This window comes from Rhinolophus ferrumequinum, chromosome X, assembly GCF_004115265.2.
Source record: "Rhinolophus ferrumequinum isolate MPI-CBG mRhiFer1 chromosome X, mRhiFer1_v1.p, whole genome shotgun sequence".
NCBI classification, from domain to species: domain Eukaryota; kingdom Metazoa; phylum Chordata; class Mammalia; order Chiroptera; family Rhinolophidae; genus Rhinolophus; species Rhinolophus ferrumequinum.
Window position 1 is genome coordinate 123,794,738 of NC_046284.1, and position 9,985 is coordinate 123,804,722.

Consider the following 9,985-nt stretch of genomic DNA (forward strand, 5'->3'; position numbering starts at 1 on the left):
AGTCGTAAGGGACAGTGGGAGCCCTCCCCACGCGAGGCGGTGGTCCAGCTCTTGAGTCTTGGACAACTGGCCTTTGGGTCTGGGGTCTCACTTGGGGGAATGCTGCTTCCTTCCTCCCGGTGTGTCCCCAAAGGGGTGTTCCGCCGAGGTCCACCACCTTCTCCTCAGGCTGCATCCTGGTTTAACTCCGGGCACACACACCGCAGAAATCAACATCTTCACTGACTTGTTTGCAGAATGTCACAGAAATCACAGAATTCTGAAGCGTGTTGGTCATTGCAATAGTCTTGAGTGGGACATGAGAAATATATATGTTTTCAACACCTGCTTTTTCTTACGGTGAGGTTTTAGCCCAGTCATTTGAATTTTTAAACATGTACAACCAAAAAGCATCTTCTCAAGGATTTCCATTTAATTCCACTGGCACCTGAGATCCACAGTTTCTTTCAGTTTTACCCACTTTTTATCTACATACTTATGTATCATCCATCTATGTATCCATCCATCCATCCATCCATCCATCCATCCATCCATCCATCTCTATATCTATCATCTATCTATCCATATCTATCTATCTATCTATCTATCTATCTATCTATCTATCTAACCATCTATCTCTATTTATTAATTTGTTGACCACAAGTAACAGACATGATATTAATACACACATTTTCTGGGAGCAAATCTCAAGTTGTTCCCACCAGAAGGCTATCAGAAAAGGAAAAAAGTTCTGAAGACCCAATGGGGAAGGACTTGTCTCCTTTGATGAAAGACCAGCAGACTTGTTTACAGGGCAAAGTGTCTCAGAGAAAAAGGACCAGAGGGAAGAAGAATACTCTTGTGGTTGAGATGGGAGAGAGCAAGAACACCTGCTTACAAGGAGATTTTTAGATCGCTTAAGTGAGTGGGTGCCCTTTTGTCCAATGTCTGCATACGTCTTTATCTCTGAAGATTCAAAGCCAACAATTAAGTCTACGGTGATAGAATGAAGTCCTGTGAGGTCACCCCTGGAGGGGTGTCCTATTGCATCCTTCACTGGTAGAGAAGACTGAGCCAGCTGCAACACTCAAGTGTCCTGAACTTGACACTGAATATGAATTTTACATTTTGGTTCATAATTTAGTTGAATAATTTAAAAACAAAATGTAATCGATAGCCAGGCATCCTGGCCGGAGGCAAGCTAACCCTCCGTCCCCCTCTCCGCTCCCCAGCCAGTGCCTCTCAAAAGTGGGCATTTGTCATAGAATGGAAATCACCACAATATTTTTAGGGGCTAATGAGAAGTCAAGAGTTTATGTGTTTGCTTGTTTTTCTTAATATAAAAGAGAACATCTCTTGCCCCTGGGGAAATGCTTACGAGAAGCGTAACTGCATGACGGAGTAGCTTTCCTTTTTTATGTTATTTCCGAGGAGAAAATTCTGTCCGTCTTTGGGAGCACTGATTAATTACATATTCAAAGCCGTGGCCATGCGGAGATTTACCTTCTGAACACGTTTCGATACACTGGGGAAAGGGGAGGGCAGCTCACTCACTACCTGCTACAGCCGTGCAATAAGGACGGCTGCTGGGAAGAGACATGCTTGGCGTGTGGCCGACTACCTTTGGATGGAAACGTTACTGAGAAAATGACCGACTCTGAAGGTTTGTAGTTGACAACTCCAGCGTTTTTGGCTGGCTTCCATTAGCATTGTCAAAAAAAAAATAAAAATAAATAACAACAGTAAATGGAGGCTCTTTAGCGTGGAGCTGGAGCTGCGGTCCCAGAGGGAGTGCCTTGCTCATCTGAATGGAGCAGACACGATAAAATGTGAGCTTCCCCGTAACCCCCATCCTAGGGGACACTTGGTTAATCCTGCTTGCGGTGGCTGAGCCTCTTAATTCTGTCTAAACCCATCGACAGGATGGATTTGTAGGAGGTTGGACACACACACACACACACACTCACACACACAGAGATGCACTGACCTCTGCCCCAGCTCACCTGCCTGACATTTTAAGCCTTCTGAGCCCAGCTGAAGACAAAGAGTTCAAAAAAAATCAGCCACCCAAATAAATGCTATCTGTGGTCCGTCCTGATGACAGCCAAGAAATGCAGCAAAGAGACGAAAGGGTGTGAGGAAAGGTGGGTGTATAACCGACAGGGGATGTTGTGTGCTCACTGGCATCACTGTTGGTGCTTTCTACCAAAGAATATTCCAGAACGACTGATACCACACACCAGAGGGAAACCCTCGTGACACGGACACCATTTTCCTCACCAGTGACGGAGGCGAGAGGCTAAGCTGCTGTTGGGAGGTGACAAAGAACAAGCTCTGGGAATCACTGGTCCTTTGCCCAACGTCAGCACGGAGCGTTGAAAAATGCAGGTGTTATGCTACGTGGTGTGCAAGCAGATGCAGACCCTGGACGAGCCACTTGGCTTTCCTGGTCTTCAGGGTTCTCACCGGCACGGTCAGGATGAACTGGAAGGATTCAGAGCTTCTTCCATGTCTCCAGGACCAGATGGACTTTAACTCCATCCTCTTAGCCTGTCCCACCAGTACAGGGTGCACGGTGTCCTCTGGGCCATGTCGTCAACCGTGTGTCACCTGAAAGGCGAGGAAGTCTCAGCAGCCATGAAGGTGCCCGCAAATGAGGTCCATTGTGTGCCCCTGGGAACATGGTTCTTTTTCATACAGTGCAATGGGGGCTGGTGTATCATCAAAAGAACACACACAGACCTGGACGCGTGACTCGGTTTAGACAAAGTCTAGCAAAACCAAGACTAATCATAGAATCTTACGAAAGATGCTTATAACCCAAGCCACAGGCGAACCCTCTTAGTATGGCCATTGGATGGTGTCCACCCTCAATGGAGTATGCCTCAGCTTTAAAAGAGAAGGAAACCCTGCCCTTTGTGACAACCTGAAGAGAAGGGAAACAAAACTCCCAAACGAATAGCTTCCTTCACTGTCACGTATTAGGAACGTATTAGGAGCCCTTGTGTGTGTAAAATGCCACCTGGACCCCAGGCCCTGGGACTGACCCCTTATCACACTTCCCGTTCATAGCGGGCATGCAGGTACCCAACACAGCTGGGTACACAGGGACGGTCACAGCTCTGCAATGTTTGTAAACAGCTTTATAGCGACACATGCGAAGACCATGATGTGTGCGCATTTTAAGCGTATCATTCAATGGTGTTTAGTGTATTTACAGACTTGTACCACCATCACCACAATTACAGAGAAACCCTGCACCCAGGAAGCCATGCCTCCCCATTTCCCTTCTGCCCCGCTGTCCCTGACAACCACTAATCCACATTCCCTGCCTGTTCTGGACGTTGCAGATAAATGGACTCATGTAGTATGTGGTTTTTTTGTGCCTGGCTTTTGTCACTGAGTATCGTGTCCTTCAGGTCCGTGCACGTTGTTGTGGTGAGTGTTCGAACCTCCCTCCTTTTCGTGGCTGCGTGATAATCCACGTGTGTGGACGGACCACCGTTTGCTTATCTGTTTGTCTGCCCATGGACATTTGGGGTGCTTCCACTTTGGGGCGGCTGTGAACATTGCGTACACACGTTTGTGAGTGGACACGTGTTTTCATTTCTCTGGGGCACACACCTGGGCGTGGAACGGCTGGGTCATACAGTCCGTCCACGGTTTATGTTTGGAGGAACTCCCAGACTCTTACCTACCGGTACCATTTTTTATTTCAGTGGAAGCACAGCAACCTGATTGCTGGTGTCTACACCACTAGGAAACGTCGTCTTGGCTCTTGTGGTTCCGTCCCCAGAGTCCCATAACAATCTGGGTCGTGCTCCATTTTTCAGGGAACTTGCAAAATGGTCCACCACAGTCTGCACACAGAGCTTCATTCTCTTCCCTACCCCCTGCCTCCACCCCGTCCACAGGCTACCAGCCTCCCAAGATGTCCTGGGGATGTAGGAATACCTGTCCCCACTGGGGACCCAGGAACCTGGGGCCCCGCCTCCCTGGCCGTGGACGGCACAGCCAGCGGACTGTGCAAAACCATGCCTGCTGCCTTTTCCTGGTGCCACGACGTCCGCACTGGGAGCTGGCTGCCCCCCTCCCTGTCTCTTTACCCGACCCTTCCTTCCCTTTAAGAATCCAGCACATTATCGCAAAGTTTACTTCTAAAAGCCTGAACCCACCGGAACAAGGTGGATACGTCCTTTTGCGCACCCTTCTCAGAACGAGGGACGACGGGTGGCCCCTGTGCAAAGCCTCCCATGTGCAGGGTAGGCAGGGGTGCCCCACTTGGGGGGGGAGTGGGGGTGAAAACCTACCGAGCAGGTGGCGCTGCGCCCTTGGGGCCGGTAGGGGGCGCGCTCAGACAACGGAAACCCGGCTCAACGCGGCCGCCCGCGACCTGGACGCTCCCATCCTGGCTGCGACCTGCTGGGGGAAGAACCCTAACGGGCAGCGTCGTCAGGTGCAAACACACGCGTGACAGTCCTGCAGGAGCATCTTCCCAGGGCCTTTCCCACCCCGGAGGAAACCACGCTGTCCGGCCAGACGAAAACTGCGCGAGGTGGACATCGCGCAAATATGGGGATGATTCAAGAATTAAACTTGGATGGTGTGCATCATGGAGATTAAAAAACCCCAAAACTTTGGAATAACGAGTTTTCTGGTGCCTCGCGTGACCACCCAAATCCACCTTTATACTTGGAAATGCAGATTTTTGTGTTGAAGACAGGGGAGGTTTCAAAAATCACACTTCTGTCAGACCCATATCTTCCACCCTTTTAGAAACAGAACATAATTCTGTTCACAATTAATTGTCCGCCAGATAATTTCGGGGTTCAAACCCCACTTTGTCTCACTGCCCCCAGCTGGCTCACTTGAAAAGGGGACACCATAATACCTCCCTCAAAGGGGGAGTAAAATATTTTAATACTTGAAACGGCATGAAAGGGTAATGGACTAATCCATATTGTCTGTACCACACCCCCAAATCCCCAGGCCCCATATTCTCTCCTACGGGGACACTCCCACCTTACCTTACATTCAGCCTGGGGTTCACTGACGTTGATCCCATGGGCATTCCTTCATCAAGGAATAGGATTCCCATATCTTATAGTTAGTTGTGTCACCAACCCATAGTTGCTGGAATAAAGTAGAAGAAAAACGGGTTAAAGTCTGAACTCCGAATTTGCCTGTTAAATATCGAGTAACCCAGGGCTTCCTCTTTGTTCATCGGGATCTCCCGTCTCTTTGGAAGGGCATAGCGGGTAGTGAGCTTGTCACAAAGTGGGCACCTTTCACTTCCCGTTTACAACTCAGCATTTGGACACAAGCTGTCCCAGGGCCAGTGTGTCACCGTGTTCTAATTTTGCAGGGCACCCCCTGATTTCCAGTATGTTGCAGAACCACCCGACATAGTCATTGTAGAAAGTAACACGATTCCCTCCTAGACTAATCTATCTCCTCTCCTGTCTCCTTCTGACTCAGAAACAGACCATCAGTTTTTAAAGCACCCACCTGTATGCCAAGGGCAATGCCCTGAACTATGAATGCAAGTGAGTTCTTGACCTCTCATCATGGAGGAGCGTTTCAAATGTCAGTGGAGAAGCTACAGACCTGACTGCAAATTCTAACGGATTGTACGTCACGTGAAGGGTGTTCTGATGAACAAAATACGATGCCTTATTACAGATACCTTACAACAATTGTTTTAGAAAGCGTGACTTCTAAGAGTCGGCGTCTACTGGAGGCTCTGATGACTAAGTCAAATGACAACAGCACGTCTTACGGTTTTAGTCAAATTGTCCAACGTGTTTTCTAGATTCCAAATGTGGGGTAGAGAAATTGGTGATACTCCATCCTTCACAGTGTGAAAAGGAGGCGTGCGTTTAAAGAACCTGCTACTTCCAAACCACCGCTCATGGCCCTGAATTGAACGTTGAAAGGGATGTCAACTTAATTTCAAATTTTAAAAATCTTAAACTAGAATGCATGGTCCACATGGTTCATTTGCCCCAGCGTTTTTGATGTCTGGATTTGCCATACTCCTACCCCATGCACCAAATGAAAACAAAATTTAAAATAAAGACAAAGCCATGTAGACCATCTAGAATATAGAATAACTGTCCCAGGGCCACTGTGACAGAAGCGACGCCATGAGAGTTTGCCCACATCTGGGTATGTTCGTAAACCTGAAGCCACGGTGGATGGACTCCCCCTGTCTGGTACTTTACAAGAAAAATGTTCCCTTTTCTGTATTTTCAATAGTTGTGTCACTAACCCACAGTGGAAGGAATAAACTAGAAGAAAAACTGGCGGAAGTCGGAGTGTGTCATGGGCCCTGCTGACTCATCTGTACCTTTCCAGTTCACCGAGTTTAAGGCACCTCTCTTCTGGAACACACTGGTTGCCTCAAGAATTTGAGGGATGTTTTCTTGTAAAAACGATCCCATTTTAAAAGGCACCTGGAATATATCTGCTCCCCTTTATGTGCAATTCTCTCCAGACTCAATGTTTCAATTCACAGATGAAAATGTGGTAAATCTGAAATATGAGTTTAAATGTATTAAGAACATATACATAAAACCTTAGCTCTTTTCCACTGGACTGCCCCATATCAACTTTGATGTCAACAAATAACAAAAGGGCATATCCTCAAGGTAACACAGCTGAGAGACTAAAAAAAGCAGGAACCATGAGCCAAAAGGTCAAAATGCTCTCTGAACCTCAAGGTGACATCCTGCTATTATGAAAGCATCCATTTTTAGTCCATTAGCTTCTTTTGGCTTTATCACTTCCTTTATTTTTTGCCTAAATTGGCAAGTCTGTTTCCACTTAAGTCAACATGTAGACTTAACCTAACTAATCATCACAACCACTGTCATCTTCTTCATCACCACCATCACCACCATCATCGTCATCATCACCACCATCACCACCATCACCATCATCACCATCACCACCATCACCACCATCACCATCACCACCATCACCATCATCACCATCACCACCATCATCATCATCACCATCATCACCACCATAACCACCATCACCACCATCATCATCACCATCACCACCATCATCACCATCACCACCATCATCACCATCACCACCATCATCACCACCCACCACCATCACCACCATCATCACCATCACCACCATCACCATCACCACCATCATCACCATCACCACCATCATCATCACCACCATCATCACCATCACCATCATCACCATCATCATCATCACCATCATCACCATCACCACCATCACCATCACCACCATCATCACCACCATCAGTATCATCACCACCATCATCATCACCATCACCACCATCATCACCATCACCACCATCATCACCATCACCACCATCATCACCACCCACCACCATCACCACCATCACCACCACCATCACCATCACCACCATCATCACCATCACCACCATCATCACCATCACCACCATCATCACCATCACCATCATCACCATCATCATCATCACCATCACCACCATCATCACCACCCACCACCATCACCACCATCACCACCACCATCACCATCATCACCATCATCACCATCACCACCACCATCACCATTATCACCACCATCACCATCATCACCACCATCACCACCATCACCACCATCATCACCATCTCAGAAAAATCCATCAGGAAGGGAAAATAACCATAGTTTCAGGACTGCAACACACATGCACACTTAAATACATACTAACCAGTCATAGATTCTGAGAGCAAATGGACAGTTAACAAATGGAGTTATATGAAAATGAATTGTGGAATCCTGGAACCGGAACAGCTGACCAAGTCTCAGCGAGCTTTATGTCAGGTGACACATCATGGAGGTCCCGGGGATGAGGCAGCAAGATGCACCTCACTCCATAGGAGCTTGACCTTGTATATGTATATGTATTTACACACACACACACACACACACACTCACACTCACACACACACACACACACATATATTTTGCATTCAAAGTGAAGCAGAGGCACAAACAATTATTATTGGATTACATTAGGCAACCAAGTCAAGCCAGAGAAAGACAATGTCCAAAATCTGTCCAGAAAGAGGTTCAATCTTCTGTATAAAATGCTGGACCTATCCCAACTTTCTCTAAAGACGTGTAGTGCATTCAGGAAAAGACACACATTTCTTCAATAAACCAACCTAGAGACAGCAGTTCACCTGGGGTCCACACCAATCTCTGTTTCGGCCCACGGCCAACGCTTGCTCAGACAGAGAATCAGAAATGAGGCAATCTTTTTCCCGCTTCTCTTAGTCACACAGGACACTTTGGTCATTGGGGAACCCCACCCCCAATCTTGTCTGCCTGCCCCACCCAAGCCCACACATCTCCTTGTCCATGAGTTTCTAAATGCTACTGGGAGCTAAAATGAAAACCAACCAACTCAGCTCAGCAGGCATCTTCTGTCACTGAAAGACATCTTTTGATCACTTTGCTTGATCAAGAAATTTATCCTTTCCTTTCCATCCAAACTATGGGGAGTGGGCTGGCTCTCCCCGGCCCCTTAATGTCTGCACCCATCAGTGGTTCGGCTTCACAGTCTGTTCTTCCAACCCTGCTGACATAATGTGTACACCCCCGTGAGCATGTACGTGTGTGTGTGCACATACATTCAACGCAACTAAAGCTCCTTCACGCAATCCGTAGCCCTGTGGCATGCAGCACCTGCTGGTGTTGTAACACACACTGGATTTTTAGAAATGCTCATTGCCGCCTGCCAGCCGATTTCATGATCTCCTGAAGGGTCGTGACCTGTTGTTTGGCAAAAGAGTGCCAAAACGAAATGATGGCACTGCCATGTACCTACACTGATTTTCTAAAATTCCAAGGACCCGCGGGGTCTGACCTGGATTTTCAGGTTGCTTTACACACTTCAAAAGGAAAGAAGGCTTCGGTCAAAGGTACACGGGTTAAAAAGGGGAAGCCCTTATCACTCAGAGACGATCCACCGGTTCGCACCCTTGTCCCGAAGCCTGCGGCTCACGGACTCCCAAGGTCGAGGCACCCATAGAAAGAGAAATCTTTAATAAGGAGCTTGCATGTCTTGATTTAGAAACCGGTTGTTTACCTGATTCTGAAGTAATTCCCTCCAGGGACAGCGGTGTTTTCCTCCTGCGGGACTGGGGAGCGGAAGGAAGTGAATGGAGCATGCGTTCCCAACCGCAGGGTTTCACAGTAGGGCCAAGGATAACCAAACTTCTGCAGAGTGGGCCTCCAGGTGAGAGAGTGTTTCAGGTGCACTTGAACCTGAAGTTGTCACGGTAACCACATCCAGGCCTGGGCACTGAGTTTTAAGCAGGGGACAGTGGCTAAGGTTAACTGTAGTCCCTCCTACCAATTGCATTCAATTACTTAACTGCCCCCGCCCCATGCCCTGTTCTGTCCATCACATTCTCCTTCATCCCAAGGCAACTCCGGGCATTCCACCGAATTAAACACTCACCCAGCACGTTCACCGACGGCGACCCTCCAGAGCGCACCAGAGCTGACCACGGCGCTCTAGGAAATGGTCTGTGCACGGAGCTCGTCTTCGGGCATTAAAAATCCGGTTCTGTCTGGTGAGCAGGGAACTACGGGGCCTTCTGTCTGACGCCTGCCTGGACCTTCACACCTGGATGCTGCTCTTTCTCGCTCTGAGGTCCATTGCGGGGCTCTGATGGATGTGGAGGGCACAATTCCTTTTAACGAACAATGTCAGAGACTCTGGCCGCCCTCCTTGGCATACCCCGGAGAAATGGAAACTGTGTGTGTGTGTGTGTGTGTGTGTGTGTGTGTGTGTGTGTACTTGGTGTCCGCCCCCGCCCCCTAGTGGCACTGCAAAGCCCCCGGAGGGCACGTCCTGTCCTGTCTGTCCCACTCGCTGGGCTGGGTCATCACACCTGCAAGGATCTTCCTTCAGACCCCGGAACTAACCACAACCTCTACCCCTTTCACAGACAAGAGACTCATAGAGCAGCATGGCAGCTGCCCGCCT

At 48.3% G+C, this 9,985-nt stretch overlaps 1 long non-coding RNA gene across 1 annotated transcript; it reads right to left on the bottom strand.

Moving 5' to 3' along the window:
• Positions 1-2,534: 2,534 nt before the first annotated feature.
• On the bottom strand, positions 2,535-9,663 carry LOC117025394 (uncharacterized). Its single transcript, XR_004423627.1, has 5 exons — positions 9,455-9,663; positions 9,080-9,295; positions 5,007-5,112; positions 4,290-4,415; positions 2,535-2,589 (listed from the first exon to the last, which is right to left on the bottom strand). It is a non-coding gene; the product is annotated as an uncharacterized LOC117025394 (long non-coding RNA).
• Positions 9,664-9,985: the final 322 nt, after the last annotated feature.